The sequence below is a fragment of the Mustela erminea genome, chromosome 14, assembly GCF_009829155.1.
Source record: "Mustela erminea isolate mMusErm1 chromosome 14, mMusErm1.Pri, whole genome shotgun sequence".
NCBI lineage: Eukaryota > Metazoa > Chordata > Mammalia > Carnivora > Mustelidae > Mustela > Mustela erminea.
Genome location: NC_045627.1, coordinates 85360220 through 85377616, shown reverse-complemented (window position 1 = coordinate 85377616; position 17397 = coordinate 85360220). Strand labels below are relative to the sequence as shown.

The 17397-nt window shown below is 53.3% G+C and overlaps 1 protein-coding gene across 3 annotated transcripts in view; it reads left to right on the top strand.

Annotated features, from left to right (window-relative positions):
- The first annotated feature begins 425 nt into the window (after nt 1-425).
- CTBP2 (C-terminal binding protein 2) overlaps nt 426-17397 on the top strand; it is a 155534-nt gene continuing 138562 nt past the window's right edge. Inside the window, exon 1 of one of the 3 annotated variants that reach the window (XM_032312449.1) lies at nt 426-508. The gene's annotated coding sequence lies outside the window, so the exon portion shown is untranslated. Of the gene's footprint in view, nt 509-557; nt 965-17397 lie in introns of those variants that run through there. The other 2 variants (XM_032312453.1, XM_032312450.1) reach the window with 2 other exon arrangements.

The following is a 17397-nucleotide window of genomic DNA, read 5'->3' as shown; positions in this document are numbered from 1 at the left end:
CGAGTGCGGGCCGGAGACCCCCAGCGCAGGCCCCTCCCGGCGAGCGGGCGCGGGGCTGGGACCCGGGTGGGGAGGATCGGGAGCCGGGTGGGCGGAGGAAGGGGGTGGGGTGGGTGGGGAAGTAGGAAGAGGCTCGGCGGCGAGGGGAGGAGGAGGAAGGGAAGGGGAGGGGTAGGGTGGGGAGGGGAGGGGAGAGGAGAGACCGGGAGGGGAGGGGAGGGGAGGGCGGGAGGGGGAGGGGCGGGGAGCTGGAGAGATTAAGTTTTTGTGTGTGTGTCCCTGTGTGCGTGTGTCATTTTAAGGTGGCCCGGGAGCGGCCCAGAGGAGCCGGCGGCGGCCCGAGGAGCGAGGGACCGAGCCGGGAGCCATGCCGCGCTGAGGGGGGGCCCGCACAGCCGCCGCCACCGCCACCGCCGCCGGGTGGGGTGGGAGGGGCGGGAGCCGCCGCCGCCGCCACCGCCTCCCGGGTGGGCGCCCTTCGCCGTGGACGCCGGCGGCCCGGGACGAGGTAAGAGGGGCCCCGGGGAAGGGCTGGGGCCGCTGCCGCCCCCGCCTCACCTGCGGCCGCGGGCTGGGGGCGCCGCGCCCGCGCCTCACTGCGCCACTCGGCAAGGGGGGGAGGAGGAGGGCGAAGGACACGGAGCCGGCATCCGAGGACATCTTTGGTCTGCGCCCCCGTGTCCCCGCTCGGCGCCCGGGGGTGGGAGCCGGCCTGGAGGTCCCTGCCTGCCGCCCCCCGCCGCCGATCGCGCCCGCCGGCTGCCGTTTGTGCCAGGATTTTTGTTGTTGTGATGAGAGTTGATGAATGCGAAGTAGGCGGTCACCTTCCTTCCCATCAGGATTGGCAAAAAAAAAAAAAAAGAAAAAAGAAATCCCGAGCGCGGCGGCGTCCGGAGGGCAGCGGCGGCGGCGGCGTCTCGGCGACGGTTTCCTAGGCGCCCCCGGCTCCTGCTCCCCGAGGCCGGTGGGTGCGCGCGCGGGGGCCGCCCGCGACCCAGGCCGAGCGCGCGGCGCGCCGCGGGGACAATACGGCCGGATCTCCCGGGACTGGGAGTCCGAGCGCGCGGGGCCTTAGGCGTACGGGGCGGGGGCGGGGGGAGCGCGGGGGTCCGCTGGGAAACCGGGGCGCGCGCTGCTCAGGGCCCCCAGGGGAGCGGCCCCTGCTGGCCGGGGATCCCGCGCGGCGCCCCGGGAGCGCAAGTGAAAGAAGGGAAAGGAGGCGAAGTGGAACCCTTTTGTTTTGCCGGCCCCGCATTGTTGGCTCCTCCGGGCAGCCGGGCCACATCTGCCGCCGCCGCCACCACTGCCGCGCCGGGCTCGGCCCGCCAAAGTCGCAGCGGGGCGGGGGCCCGGGGCTGGCCGGGCGGCGGGCGCGGGCGGGGGCCGAGCGGGCCGGGCATTTCCTCTGCCCGTCCGCGCTCCCGCGGGCACCACTTCCTCCTCGCCCGCCGCCGCCGCCACCGCGGCGAACCCGGTCTGCCCGCCTCCCCCTCCCGGGCTGCACTTTTCGGGTGGGGCGAACCAAAAAGAAAAAGTTTCGCAGGAGGGGCTGGCGAGGGCGCGCCCGGGGCGGCGGGGACCCGGCGCGGCGCAGCGACAGCCGGCCCGCCGCGGTCGCCTCTTTCTCCTCTTCCTCCGCGGCGCAGGACTGACCCGCGAGGCCGAGGGGAAGCGCCTTTCTTTCTCTCTCTCCCGCTCTGCCCAGCGCTCCGGGGCAAGTTGGGCAGAGGCGCGCGGGAGCCGGGGCGCGCCGGGGCCTTTCTCCCGCGGGAGGCCCCGCGGCGTAGCTGCTTCGCCCGCAGCCCACGCAGCGTCCTGGCGCTGGGAGGCCGCGGGCCCGGGAGCTCGGCGCGGTCACCGCCGGCCGCGGCGAGACACACACGCGCACACACACCCTCCCGTGGCTCGCTCTCGGCCGCGGCGGATGGTCGCGGACCCTGAGTGTGCGTGTGCGCGCGGGTGTGTGGGGTGCCCCCCCTCCCGACCCCGAGTACTTTTTCCGGAGGCGGCCCCCAACAGCAGTTGGCTCCAGGGGTCCCCCTGTTTAGTATTTTATAGGGGGAAGGAGGAATTTTTCGTAGAAATCCCGCTCGCTCTGCGTCCTTGCGGTGGAGGCTGCTGGCAGTGGCCTACGTCGTCCTGCCGGGCTCACTTGCCCTATCCAGGGTAAACAGATCTTTCTGGTTTTTTTCCCACCTTTTTTTCTTTAAAGATTGGAGATCAGGTTAAGTTCTTAGAGAGTCAGATGTGAGTGGCTTGAAGGGTAGACAAGAGAATTGTATTCTATAAATATGCATTGGGAATTTAAAATGCTAAGTGCCTTATTTGCAATTCTGTTGGATATTCTAGAGACTGGTATATTTTTATCTGACATGGATAATTTGGAGGGGACGTATATTTTGGTTAGTTTACAAAGTGATTCTGCCTCCCGACTTTGGCGAAATGTATTAAACTCTCCGACTACTCTTTCAAAGAAGAGTCTCTACTAGGTGCTTGGGTTCAAAGACAGTTTTAAAATTACCTCGTGTTCAGTACCTAAGACTGCTGTTCCGCCTCTAGGGTTCTCACAGTGGAACTAGTTTTCTTGTACTTCGGAGAATTTCAGCGTTTGGAAAAAATTTTTAAATAAATCCTTTACGTTTTGAAGTACTGGTGCTTTCAAGGATCTTGTTTTTGTAATCATTTGATTTCAAAGAGTACTTCTTACGGCAATTATAAAGTGAGATTCAAAATGCTAATTAAATACTTTAAGTCAGAGCAGCTTTAATATTGAAACAATCAATCAATCTTTCTTTCTTTCTTTCTTTCTTTTTCTTTCTTAAGTAACAGGACTGTATCCTAGAGTTGAAACACTAAGAATCCTTTTGTCTGCCATCAGATCTCTGAACTGCTGTGACACTCTCCTGTAAAAACACACACACACACACACACACACACACACCCCACAAAAAACCTGGTGCCCTTTTTATTGCCCCCAAAAGAAAAGTTAATGAGATGGTAGGTTTCAAGCAAAAAAGCAGGCCCTCCTTCTTGCAAAATATGCTTACAGTTGCCATTGAAGTTGTATGTTAACCGTGAATGCACTTGCCTTTAATGAAGCCGGTTTAATCGTTCACACTTGATCAAGTATAACAGGACCAAACAAAGGAAATAAGCCAGCATATTTCTGTAGAGCGTTGAGGGGTTTAGTGTAAGTGTTGATGTCAGGTCACCCCCTCCCCCTACTCTGCCCCCAGTGCGAGGGAGTGAGGGTTGAATGCAAAGGGAATTTATGGCGCTGATTGGTTTTTCTGTGCCCTAGGGGTAGGGGACCCCAGTTTGTCTCTGTAGAAAGCAGTTATTAGAGGGAATTTTAAAAAATCTTGGCTTTAGAGCTTGTTTTGAACCTGAGAATAGGATTTTTTGGTTTAATCCTTTTTCCTGCTTGGGAAGGTAAGGCTGGGGCGGGTGGGCATGTTGTCTCCCTCATTTCTGATTGTACCTTAATAAGGCTGAGGGGATGGAGGGTGTGTTATTTACGACTTCACTTGGGATCTTTTTGAAACTGGCCCTTGAAAGGGTGTTCTCCTGGGGGAAGGGCAGCGTGAATTACCTTTTCTTAACTGCGCTTTTTCCAAAAAACTTCTTTGTCCCTAAAATGTATTTCTCTGCTAGGCACAAGTTGCGACCTATTCTGGGACTTAGTCATCAACTCAAAGAAGAAATATTTGCAAAGTGTGTCTTCTTAAGGTTAAGAAAGTAAAAAAGTTTCGCTACTTAAAAACAAACACTACTAGCATTGTAAAAATACACCAGTGACATACTTTGTGAGATATTTTGGCCTTTTAAGACCCAGGGCACACCTGTTCCTGTCCCTGCAGGGTCGAGTTTGCTTTCCTTGGCATTGTTAATAAGGTCGTGTACACAGGATGAAACAGGAAAACTTGCTATCTGTATAATCATTAACTAGCCAATCAGTTATCCTTTCAGGGAATAATCGATAACTTTACTCTTGACTTTTAACACAAACCCCCCCCCCCCCCGTTCCGCCAAAGAAATTGTCTGAGTCTGGCAAGTGTTTGAAGAGAGCACGGCCCTAACAACAAACGAACAAAACTACAGATGATCCGGCAGCTTTTGCAGTGTTCAGCGTAGCTAGCTAGCCACAGGGTCAGTAAATGATGAGTGCATAAAATCAGAACTGAACAAGCAGTGCCCAGGGTTTGAAAAGGATATTGTTGGCAACTGTTTGAAATACTAAAGCAAAGGGAGCTCAGGATGGCTTGCAGCACTTGAAATCCTTGAGATTCGAGGATTAAAAACAACGAGGGCCTGCAAAGAAGGGCACACCCCTTCTTTGAGATCCAGCTCCACTGTGCCATTTACCAAAAGTCCTTTTCCTTCGTGAATCACTTTTGAATGCAAAGTTACACCCTCCGCATTTAACCGCTTTCCCTAAATGGAACAAATTTAAAGTGGAATGGCCATCCCCGTTGTCATTTTCTTTTCTTTTTTTTTTTTTTTTACCGCTGTCATTTCAATAGAGAAGGGCTGTCGTCATGTCGTATGTTGAGTGCAGCCTGGGTCCCTCTGTGAATAATCTTTCTATCAGTGACAAGCAGCAGGTTAAGTGTCCTGTGTCCCTGATACAGGCCACAGACTTAGATTCATAAAGTGCATGATCAGGGGAGGGAATTTTATCTGTTGGGCAGGGCACAACTCAGGTAATCTTTCCAGTGGCTGACTGGTAATTCCATCACAGAGGCCGGAACACAGTGTTGCAGTAATTAAAAAATGGGAGTGCATTTTGCCTGACGCTTTGAAGAGAAGTACTTGTGCTTAGCAGAACCGTCTCGGTATAGTGAAATATCGGGGTGCCTTTTCTCCATGATCGTCTGTGAATCGCTAGCGTAGGAGTGCTTGCGTGGACTACTGAAAAACTTCTAGGAGGCATATGAAAATGCTGGAATGGGCACACTCTGAGGCCACACTGCCTGGATAGATATCCATTTTCTCTTACAGCTGGCGAGCATGTCCGTGCAGCCGTTAAGGTTACAGCACACTGGGAAAGGAGGGAAAACTCAAGTCTTCTCCCCACGGATGAGCTCGAGAAGTTCATTTTTTCTTCAAGTCTATGTTTGACAGAATATGTATCAAAGACCTATAGAAAGGGTTTTTTTGTTTTATTTTATTTTATTTTATTTTATTTTATTTTAAGCCCCATCTCTGGATTTAGAAAATTATACTTACTCTTGGCTTAAAACTTCAGAACCATTTTCAAGGTGTTCCGTGTTTCTTTTGATCATGATTTAATGGATGGCATCCAGAAGCCATCGGTGTGACTTGCGTGACACTCACAAATTATTGTTGGGGCAGATTCTACCGTGTGTGTTTAGTTCTCATTATCGATGTTTTAAAGCCTAGATTTATGGCTGCACTTGGGCATTCAGGACTTCTCCGGTGAAAAGAAGGACTTTGCACATTGTGCAAAAAAAAAGGGGGGGTGGGAGATTCACAAATGAATACAGAATGTACAGTAGGGAGAGAGCCAGGCCATTGTTTGTGTGGAATGTTGACAATGGGAGCCAAGGGGCAGTTTGGCCTTCATTCTTCCAACCGCTCGAGAACACAGAAACTTCGGGAGCTGCGGACGAGATGGGAACCAGAGGCAGACTGGCATACTCATCTGCCTTTTGCCTGGCATGGCAATGTGGGCCCCTGGTCTACTCCTTTCCATAGTTTTCTTAGAAGGTGGTCTCTTTTGGACTGCTGGGGACCGTTGTGTGCTCTTCTCAGTAATCTGCTTTTTGGAGTAAAGATTCTAAAGGCAGAGAGAAGGGTTCTTCAAAGAGAAGTGTAAAAAGCAGACTCCTCCTGCCTCCCCGCCCCCCTCAAAACGCAATTTTAAAGAAATCCTATTCAACCTTTACCAGAAATTGAGGCATTTTAAGTCGCAGGAAACTGTCATGTTTATTTTTATTATTCCTCATGTTGAAGTAGTTTTTAATCTGTAGTGTTGGGGAAAGTAGAGCTAAAGTGAGTATCTGTTGGGTTTTCCTGTTTGGTTGGACAGCTGCTGTCATTCCTGAAAACACTCCTATATGCACTTTTTCCCCCCATGCACGGAGCCCTCCTGCTTCCACGTGGGAGCTGGGGTTCCAGAGCTCTGTTCCAGCTCCGCAGTTCAAGTGGCAGTTATTACTGTGGCCTTTCTCTTTTGTCCCTCTGCCCTAAGTGGAATCAGCATAGACATCGACTACCATTGGGGGCTGATGCTTGTTCTGATTTTATCGAGGTGCACTTGGTTGAGAACTTGGGGGCCAGGTGACCTTTCCATCTCTATCAAGATCCTCCCTCCTTGAGTCAGTGTTTTAGGGATGATCTGCTTTAACTGTTTCCATAACTAAAGTTAACAGATGGTGGCCAAAAGTTGGCTTACTGTTCACAAAAATGCAGATAAAATGGTTGGGTTCTTATTTGTGGGGCAAGTGATGCTTTTGATTTTATGGGGAATTGTGATTCTTTCCTAGATAATGACAGAGACTTCATTTTCCCCAGTGGTATTTAGAAGGATGTTAATCCCCAAGAGCTTTTGTTGTCTGAACTTGGTGGGCTGGTCTTCGGTGGTTGTTTTCTGGGAGACCAAAAAAGGTCGGGGGGGGGGGGGGGGTTGTTGTGGTTGTGAAGCTGAGGGAGGGCAATGCTTTTCATTCATTTGGTTCTTAAAGTCTTTCCCACTTGTAAAATGCAAAAAAAAGAAAAAAAGAAAAAAATGCACCTTCCTTTGTGTTGTTGCTTTAACCGCCTTCAGAAGCAACCTATTGATCAGCAGAAATGTGCTTTTTGCATTAAAATAAGCCCTTAATTACGACTTGAAAGACAGTGTTCCTGGCTTGAAGATTGATTGGAAATAGTGGCCATATTTCTGTCTCATTCCAGCCTACGTAGTGGCAGGCACTGGAAGGGCCTTTTTAAAAGATGTGTAACTTAGGTGGCCAGCGGGTCTCTCTGCAGCGTTGGGACTAGCCAAGGGGTTGTAAACTCACTGCTGTGCTCCAGCCAGGCCTGAAATCTGGCCTCCAGCAATCTGTCCAAGTCCAGGACAGACAAAAACTTCATTATGGAGTCAAGGAGTCCCAGGAAGTTTTTTGGGAAGGAACAGTAGACCAAGACTACAGAGGTCAACTCTTCTGGCCTAATGGCACCCCCCCCCCCCCCAGTATGGCATCGTAAAAGCCTTCCTAATGTTGAGGCCTCGCAGAGAGCCAGTAGCAAGGTGGAAAGGGCCCAATCAATGGGAAAGTGCTAGTAGTGTACCCGCCCCAGGTGTGTGGGCGGGGACAGAGGAACTGCAGGTGAAATTCTTTGGCTGTAGGGGGTGTGAGGCAGGGAAAACGTTTGTGCAGCTTTCCTGTTGAATGAGCTCTGTCTGGGACTTGATTATTTCGCTGATGGATGTCTCTAGTGCAGTAGGCCTGGAAGCACAAAGTCACACTGTATCTTCTGCGTGTTCAGGCCCAGTGGGCCTGGGGAAGGGGTGGAGGCGGTGTCCCCAGGCTCTTCTGGGTGGTGCAGAGCCAGCCGTGGATTGCAGCTCCCAGGTTGAGCCAGCCGTGAGCCAGCCTAGAGAGCTAGGCTAGAGAGAGCCCTCTAGAGCGCTTGACACCCTGTCCTGGAATGGTTGAGGGGACTGGGAATGTTCCCCCTGGAGGGGAACAGCCTCACTTGGTCACATGGGCTTGCTTTGCTGGGAGGGACGGAGCTGTGGTGACACCAGGGAAGCTTTGCTGGACAAGCTGCCAAGCCAGATGGTTGCAGGGGCTCCTAGCACGGGCTGAGCTTGGCCGACTGCTGTGTGAGGTGTGGATAGGTCAGACAAAGCTTTCCACACACCAGAGACCACCAGGGTAGCCCTCACTTGGGGACACTTGCCCAGTGAACTGTGTGGGGTTGGGGAGAAACGCTACATCTTCCCAATGGGGGTGACATTTTCAAAGTTTTTTTCTGTCCCTTCCCCAGAGTTGGAACTGTGGTCTGTGGCGCTGGCCGATTGCTCCCTCCGCCCTTCAGGGACTCGATGGAGCAGGAGGCCCAGGGTGGATACCAAGTGGGAATGGTATTTCTACCGGAGCACTCAAGAGATGTACCTTATCCTTTTTCTCAGCGATTTCTGGTTATGAGCTAGAAGTCACTCTAGGAGGGCAGTGAATAAAGAGTATATTTCACTGTACAGATACCAGTATGCACATATAAGTGCCTACAAGTAAAATCTTAGAATGTTTTTGATCTCAAAACCATTTCGCAGTCATTAATCTTCGCGAAGCTCCTGCGGGCTAGGTAAACAGCAATTGCTATTTTGCCCGACGCAGAAAGAGTGAAATCACCTCCCCCAACTCCTGGAGAGGCTGGTGTCCGCCTCTGGTTTCCGTAGCGCGCTGGGGTGCGGGGGCCCCGGGAAGCCCCACGGTCCGCCCTGAGGGACCACGGGGCGACTTCCGGTCTCCTGCTTGACCTTCTGATGCGGGGAGGGCGAAGTTGGGCCTGGGAGAAGCCTGGCCGCCGCACCTGGCCGGGCCCTACCTGGAGGGGGCGGGGTCTGGCCGCGCTTCCCCGCGCGCGGGGACTGCGGGGGTGCGCCGCCTTGCTGGGGGTGCTGAGGGGACAGGCGTCTGCGGCTCCCGGGGTGCGGGGACCCTCTGACCTCTGGGGCCCGCGAACCCGCCGGCTCCCACCCTCCCCTCCGGGCCCGGGAACCTGGGGCCCCGCCCCCCCCACCTCGGCCCCGGTTACCTGGCGGCCCCGCCCCTCCCCCTCCAGGGCTCGCGTACCTGTGCCCCCCCACCTGACACCGCCGGAAGCGCCCCTCCCCCGGCGGTGTCCCTTTCACTTGTAAATAGCAGCCGTTTCTCGCCGCAGGGAAGTCATCTAGAGGTGATAGAAATGGCCCCTGCCCCCCCCCCCCCGGGCCCACTTCCTCCTTCCTGCCGCAGGCATTTGTGCGGGGTCCGGCCCCGGGCGGCGGGGGGTCCGGCTGGACGAAGCCCACACCTGCGGAGACCTTCGCGGCCGTCCCGGTCCCGCGGCGGGACAGGGAAGGGACCGCCAGACGACTCAGGACTCAGGTGGGTCCCGAACCCGCCCCCGAGGCCCGGAGCTGAACCAGGTCTAGACAGTGCCCCAGTCACCCCACCCTGCAGCGGCCGTAGGCTCCAGAGACCCCAGCTTGGGGTTTGCCTTGTTCTTGTCTGGACCCCTCCATCCCCAGCCACCAAGGGGACAGGGAGGTCGGCTGATTCGGTCGGCAGAAACACACAACTTGGGCGGCTTGGCATCCCGTCCTCTGGGCGGTGTCCCTGCCGCCGCTCCTCCTGCCACCTTCCAGCTGGGGTGTTTCACTGGGCTAGCGATGGCGCCGTCCTAGTTGCTGCGGAAGCTGCAGCGGCTACCCAGGCCTCACTCCGCTGGTCACGCTGATGGGCCTGTGACTAAAGCCAGGATGGTCTTGGGCTTCTCTTTGCACCCCTCTTCTCCCTGCTGGAAGAATTTCTGTGTGTTTGATTCTTCCTATCCTGGCCCACTTCATTTGAAACTCAATTCCACCCAGGCCTTTTAAGTACTACTGTTAGTTTTGTGAAGGTAAGTCTAACTACTGTTTATTGAGCATTTACTTAGTATCTTTATCACATGAACGTTTGGTGTATGTTGTATTTGATCTTCACAGTAAGGGGGGGGTGATGTCAGGCGCAGGAGGCACTGGGGTGACTTGCCTGTCACCCCCTGCCCCAGCGGGCTGAGCTGGGATTCAAACCAGGCTGTTGGCAGTGGGGTTCCAGCAAGATTCCTTGGCAGAGGAGGAACTCCTGCGTTGGGAGCCTGTCCCGTGACCCTGAGAGCAGAACGGAAGTGAGAATTCCAGGCTTACCCCAAATCTGGCATGTTCTCCCCAGGATTCAGATGGGCTTCTCAGAAACAAGTCTTTCTCGGCCGGGTTGGTTTCCAGATCACATGGGGCCCTGAGAAGTTGGCTTGTTTTAATTTCCGTCTTTGATTAGTGATCTTTTGTTAGCATCTCACAATCTAACGCCAGGGAGGAATTTCTAGATAGTTTCCTGGACAAGGCCTGTTTTAAATTCCTTACAGTTTTTGGGTTAATGAACAGCATGGCTCCTGAGAGAAGCCTCAGGCAGGCTTAGCAGTCAGGGGCCCTCTTGGATGCACGGGGATAGTTCTCCCCCTCTGGATCCCAGACTCACTGTCGAGGCAGAGCACAGACATCTCGAAGGAGCTCAGTAGCCTGGCCCGGTGCTGTTGTTCCAGCCACGTTCCTTCATTTACCCTCAGATCCTCTCCGAGGTAGAAGTGATGGTGTTTCACCAGTGAAGAAACCAAGGGTCAGAAAGGTTAGAGTAACCAAGGGAGCCAGAAGTTCAGTTGGTTCCCAGTCCATCTTGAGCTGGTTTCTCTGTAATTGATTGAGACTTTGTGCTTTTAATTGCAACTTGGGTACAATTGGGGATGGCCAAATTAGACCCCTTCCGTGCTCCTGATCTCATTTCTCCCTTGCTTTCCACCTGGGTGTCTGATGCAACTACCCCACCGCCTCCCAACACACACACACACACACACACACACACACACACACACACACACACACAGATTATGTGGATAGCTTTTACAGTGCTTAGGGGTTTTGGTGGTAAAATTGTATTTGGTGGTCAGAGTACCATTTTATCAGACTCAGATTTCGAAGTTTGTGGTCTAGGTTAGTGATCTCAGAGTTCTTCAAAGCTAGCCCCCCTGCTTGCTGGTGTGTGCCCCTTTCTTGGGGGGAGGCTGGAGGTGCTGGGTGGGGTGCTCCCTCCCCTCCCTCTGGCTGCCAACAGGCTTTCCAACAGGACTCGTGCTGCGCTTCTTCCAACAGGAGTTGCTTCCTGTGTTCTACACGGGGAGATCTGGGAGAGGGGACAGGGAAGATGGGGAGGATTTCATCTAATTGGAAGAGTCTGTTTGCACCATTCCTGTAAAAACCGGCCAGAAATTTGATTCCGCTGGGTAAACCTCCTTTGGGTGGCTGCCCTGCGTTTGTGTTGGCCTTAGAAAGGAATTCAAAATCATACTCTGAACAAAAGCAGCGGCCTTCTTTTCAAAGAGTCTATCAGAGAACTGAGAGGGAAGGGCACGAAGTTGGGTGTGTCCTGAAATCTGGAGAGGAGCCTGCTTGGGTGATGAACTCACCTGAATGGCAGCCGGAGAAGGTGACGTGAGAGCTCTCCCTGACCTTGGCTTCCTTTAGGGTAAGGTCCCCGCAAGGTGGAGATTTTCCTGAAAAACAGGCTTTCCTTCACTGACAAGATTACCTTCCCGCCCTGCCGGGCCGCTCTCCCTTTTGTGAACACGTGTGTGCTTGGGAAGTGCCTGCCGGCCTTGCTGGTGTCCAAGCATAACCCCCTCCCCTGCCATGGTTGGGGGGTGGGGGAGGGGGGCTCCGCAGACGCCCCATCTCACTCAGTCTTTGGGTTCTTCCTGCTCTGGAGGGCTGAGGGGAAAGGCCCGGAAGGGGGGTGTCTTTTGGCCAGCTGGTCCCATCAGCCCCGGTGGGCTGGCTTGGCTCTAGCTTCGGTAATGATTGTATTCTTTCTGTTTTAAGTCCCCCGTGCAGGTTTCAGACAGGTCTCCATGCTGCTTCCGTCCCCACAGGAGAGGGGCTCGGGGCGGGGGGGGCGGACAGGAGAAGGGGGAAGCTGCTTTGGGCCACACCGCCTGGAGAGGGAACGGGGGCTCCGTCTTGAGGCGTCTCCACCTAGACGATAACCCGATGTCCCTGGTTGGCCCCACCATGCGGGCTCTCCATGGGAGCCGGGGGTCGTGGGTGCCCATAGAACCCGCCTTTGGATCTGTGGTGTAGAAAATGTGTGTCCCTGTCCTGTTCCATGTTTCGGGGTTCCCTGGCTCTGTAGAAAGGCCCCTGAGCTTGGCATCCCGGCCCCTCCAGCAGGACACGGGCCATCTGATTAGTGTCCCACATGTCTGTGTTAGTGCCACACTGAGTACACCAGGTTTCCCAAGCCCTGATTTTTCTCTGCCTCGGCCCCTGTGCAGGTTCTGTTTCTTCTGCTGCTCTTCCAAGGTGTGGGTTGCTTTTCAGTCAGGGTGGAGGATTTTTCTTTCTTTCTTCTTTTTTTTTAAGCACATCCTTTCTTCTCATTTCCCAACTAAGCCTGGGATTAAGACTGTGGCTTCAACTGACAAAAGCCAGGAGATTTCAGAATTAAAGTTGGAATTCTATCTGTAATGATGTCTTCCTGAGTATTTAAGGAGGACTTGGAACCGTGGGTAATTTTTTTTCCTTCCTGAACTGGCCAGATGTGTTCCGAGATGTGGGCAAAGGAAGCAGCTCCACGTGACTGGAGTTTTCTTTGTGATGATTGTGACCTTGCCTTAGTGGAGTCCCCTGTGTCCCAGGGGCGCAAAAGGGAAGAGGCTTAGGGGCCGCCGGTCGGGTTGTTCTTACTGTGTGTTTCACACGGGCCCGAGAGCTTCGAAGCTGCGCCCCTCCCCAGCTCAGCGAAACCACTTGAAACGCACTTTGCAAGTATAACTCTAGTTCTTTAAAATGTTTCTCCACCAGAGAGATTAAAAAGTTGGGTTTTGTTTTGTTGTGTTGTGATTCCTTTCATCATCTGGAGCAGCTGTGGCGGGCCGAGGGCACCCAGAGGGTGCCGAGGCAGAGGGACAGTGGGAGGCCTGTCTGGGTTCTCTTGTTGGGGGGGTGTCTTGCAAGAACCACTTTTTGGCCTCGCCTGGAGTGGGGAGTTTCACAAGCGGGTGATCACTTGACAGGGCAGATCCAGAAGCTTTGCCCTGGGCCATCATCCCAGCAGCCCACCTGGGAAACTAGGGTGATCTGCCTGTGCACTTGGGTGAGGGAGAGGAGAGGTCCCACAGAAAGGTTGTGAATGTCACTCTTCCCAGACTGATGCTGGGCCCAAGGAGAGTCGCCCCTGTCCTCAATACCCTAGGAGAGGCAACAAGATAAATGTGGATTGACCAGCTGGGGAGGAGGCATCAGATGGGACAGACGGTTTGAGAAAGTGTATGTGGCAGAGGAGGCAGGGAAAGCTGCTTGACTGCATTGGGGATTCAGGGAAGCCTTGGAGAGGACTTCATCTGAATCTAAAATGAGGGTCAGAATTTTCAACTACTTGGAACAGGCCTGACACATCATAGGTATTTGTTAAATTTTTTTAAAAATGCAAAATACAGACAAATAGATCAGCCTCTTCTGCCCGAGGTGCCGTGTGCCCGATGGAACAGGTTTCCTTGTGTGTCCCTCACACCACCACAGTGGAGATCAGAGAATCCTGACCTTGGCAGTGGAAAGAGGGGTTCCCCTTGAGTGTTGGGGACAGGAGAGAAGGCTCCCTGGGCTTTGAGATGGGGCTTGCTATGCACAGATGGTGGACCAGGTCCTTCTCAGTGGGTTAAGCCGCTGCCTTCGGCTCAGGTCATGATCTCAGGGTCCTGGGATGGAGTCCCGCATTGGGCTCTCTGCTCAGTGGGGAGCTTGCTTCCCTCTCTCACTACTTGTGATCTCTCTCTGTCAAATAAATAAATAAATTAAAAAAAAAAAAAACAGGGATATAGAGGTGGTGGCTGGTTAGGCTAGGGAGCAGCCCATCTTCTCAATTTCTGGGGCCTAGTGATAATCCGAAATTCATACTGTTTTTAGACTGGAATGTTACTCTGTATTAGGTCACTCTGAGACCTCATTTACTGAGAAATGCCCAGTAAACTATTTACTTTCTCTTTAAGACCTATTTCCCCTTACTTTGGAGAGAAGGAAGAAAGAGGAGTGTTGGGTGCTGCCTGCCTCTGCCTCAGGACGGCCCACGTCGGGGCTCCAGCTGCTGCTGTCCTGGACAGGTGGGGTCCCCTGGAGAGCCAGCCCCATGCTCCCCGCCCCTTCTCTACAGTTGATCAAACGCAGTGCAGGGACCCTGGCTGGCCACAACCCTAGGGGAACTTATGCCGAAGGCACTATGGCAGCGCCCTTCCCTGCCAGCTTTTGCCTTCACATGCTCCTGTCCCATCTCCAGGCCCCGAGCAGGCAGTCGGAGGGCTGGGGCCTGTCCCGGAGAATGGCTTGTTGGGGTTGCCCTCCCGGCACGTGGTGGCCCCTTGGCCAGCAGCAGCTCTGGTGATTGGCCTGGGCCCAGCTGGGTGGCCAGTTTGCTGCATGTGTTCCCGCCCCCGGCCCTGGAGATAGGAGGGAACTTGCTCATCTCCTCCCAGGACAGTCCTCCACTCAGGGGGACTGACAGGGTGCCCACTGGGGCCAGGCACTGTGTGGGTGTGTACATGACCACCCTGGGCAGAGCTCTCGCCCTGCATTTCCTGTTGGGCTACAGGTTCGAGTAGTAGGGTCCTGTGAGCATGAAATGACGAGGCAGGGGTGCCGGGAGGGGTGGTGGGCTGGAGGGGAGCTGTGTTCTGGAAGATGTCCTACTGGGGTCCATGGAAGGGACAATTTGTTGCCTTCAGGGTGAGCTGCTCATTTCATGGACCAGCAATTTCTTTGAGCTCAGTTCATGCCTTGAAAAAAAATCTCCTTTGGAAAGCAAGATGATCCTTGAAAATGCCCTTGGGAGGCAGCTGGCACTGGAATGTGAGGGCATTCTCAGGGGTCAGGGGCCAAAATGTCATATTTCCCCACTTGAAAATCCCAGGGAGAGGTGTGCAGTGACTAAAGGCTGATACATGTGGGAAGGGCTCCGGTGTTAGCTGGTTGTCTTTCCTCATCGTCATTCTCGGTGATGGGGCTGGTGGTCTAAGAGGAGTGGGAACCATGGGTAGTACCTGGGGCTGCACTGGGTGGTCAGATACCAGGGACTAAGTCCCCTTCTGTCTCGGCCTTTTCCAAACTACCTGCTACGTGGCTTGCTACATCCCTCTGAAATACCACATTGGAGTTAGAGTCCCCGATCCAAAGAGTCCTTTGTGCCCTGCTGGGTCAGCGAGAGTGCCAGCACCCCTCAGCCCGCTCCTGCCCCAGGCCCTGCTCTGGCCTGGCCCACGAGTGGAGCCCACGGGTTCAGTGCGTGTATCAAGAGTAAGAAGCTGGCTGTGGGCTTGGTGGTTTTCGCATGGGTGATTCTTGCTGTCCCCAGGGAGGGCCTCACCAGGTGGTTTGAGAGGGTGGCCTTGGGAGCAGGGCTTGTCCGGAGCCTCCGCTGGCCAGGAGGTGGTCTCCTGGAGCTGCACCCCACCTGCTGTGGGAGAAGCTCCAGGTGGGGCCAGAACAGCTCTATTTTTAGCAAACTCCTCCCGGTGGCTCCTGGTGCAGCCGGCCCAGAACCTGCCAGCTGCATGCGCGACTGTCCTTCTCGAGCAACAAACCGCTCCCCAGCACACATCCATACTCTCGAGTCTAGTTATTGAACATTTGGCACGACAAATGATTGAAAGATTTTCCATGTCTTGAATAACCCCCTCCTCCTCAAAATCTGAATGAATAGATTTGGAAACAGAAATATGGATTTCTGCCTGAACTAGTCTGATTTTTTTTTTTTTTTTTTTTTTTTTTTTTTGGTTTAAGAGGGATTCTCCACCCCCTAGAACAGCACCAGGCTTTCCTGGGGATGGGAGGGAAATTCTGCGTGTGTCCGTTCACAGTGGAGCTGGATCTGTACTCAGATGCTCTTGCCACGGAACTTTCTGCTGACCAGTCAGCGGTGTCCACCGAGGGGGCCTGGGCTGAGCGTCCCAGCATGCTGGCAAGGGGGGAAGTTGGTTTTACAAATTAGATTTTAGTACAAGGTGAGTTACTTGAGGGAGGCACACTTTGGAAATCTGCACACACATGGCAAGGGTGGGTGTAGCAAGTGAGCACCGACAAGGTCAACGCCAGGCCTGTCCGCCTCCTTTTGCAAGTGAACCATGAACCTCTGGTAGGTAACTCTTGTAAGCCGGCGGTGTTCCTTCCCTGTGTTTCCAAACACAGATTTGGGGACAACACCTTCTGTTTTTGAAATGTACGTAAACACATTTTGTGGCAGACCTTTGTATCTTAATCAGTAGATTTATTAATTAGTAGGCTTCGCTGAAGCTGATAGCTTGTGTTTCCGCAGAGATCACAGCTTACCTTTATTCTGTGTTTAGAAACACTTTGTGAGACACAAGTGTACTTTGTTTTGTTTTTTAGTAACAACCCTGACCTGAGGCAGTGAGGGGGTGGGGTTATCTCCCCCCACTTAGGGAGTCGGTGGAGGGGGTCTCACCAGCCACGTGGATGGATGGGCTTCCAGTTCGGAAATGACGGAGCTGGTTCTGACCTGCCTCTTCTCTGCCCATACCAAGCTGTCGGAAGAGCAGCTTTGTATTCAGATAAGCCAATTTTTTTTTTAAGGATTTATTTATTTGAGAGAGTGTGTGCACGCGTGTCTGCACTCACACCTGCGCGTGAGTGGGGGGGGGCAGAGGGAGAGGGACAAGCAGACTCCCCATTGATTTGGGAGCCCAAACTGGGGCTCGATCTGGGGATCCTAAGGTTATGACCTGAGCTGAAGGCAGAAGCTGACAGAGCAACGCCCCCAGGTGCCCCTCAGATAGCCCAATTCTGAGGATGAGGGTGTGTGTACAGATTGGAAGGCAGGGTGGGGTGTGGGGAAGTCCATCTGGTTTGGAAGAATCTGGAGTCTTTGGCCTGAGTTCCAGGTGGTAGGGTCCAGGTGAGCTTGGAGGAGGGATATGCATGGTGTCCACAGGTGAGTGATTTAAGGGCCTCTTACTCCTTGATCTGAGGTTGTTAACTGTGGTCTTGAGGTTTTTTTGCCCTTTCTGGTTTGGGTAGCTGCTTTCTGGGGGAAGATTGGGATATCTTTTGACTTACAGACAGAGACATATACTGTGAGAGAAATTCCAGCCATTAACCTTAACCATGACCTGGCCAAGTGGCACAGGGACAGATGTCTGGGGCTATGACTCTGCTTGAGTATGAGAAGTGGACGTCTTCGGATGCTAGCAGTTTCTTTGGGGGCTGCTTTGGGTTAGGAATGAAATGACTTTATGATTTATGATGTTTATGAAGACTAGAGTACCTATCTGTTTTCATATAGAGATCTTAATAGAGATTAAATACAAAATAAAGAAGAACGCATGAACGAAGATATTCCCATAAGCAATATTGTAGTGTTAGGCGGTGTAATTACGTTTTGTACACTTCCCAATTAAGCAGTTATGCATTACTGGAAAAACCACCTCTAAGAGATTTAGGAAAGCTTTATAATTTTGTAGATCAAATAAAAACAGATGCATCATATTTTATGCATAAGGTTTAAAATTTTTACGTTCTATGATAAAGTAACTCAATGTGGATTGATTTGTGGAAATTGATGCAGTGACACTGAGATGCATTTGCTT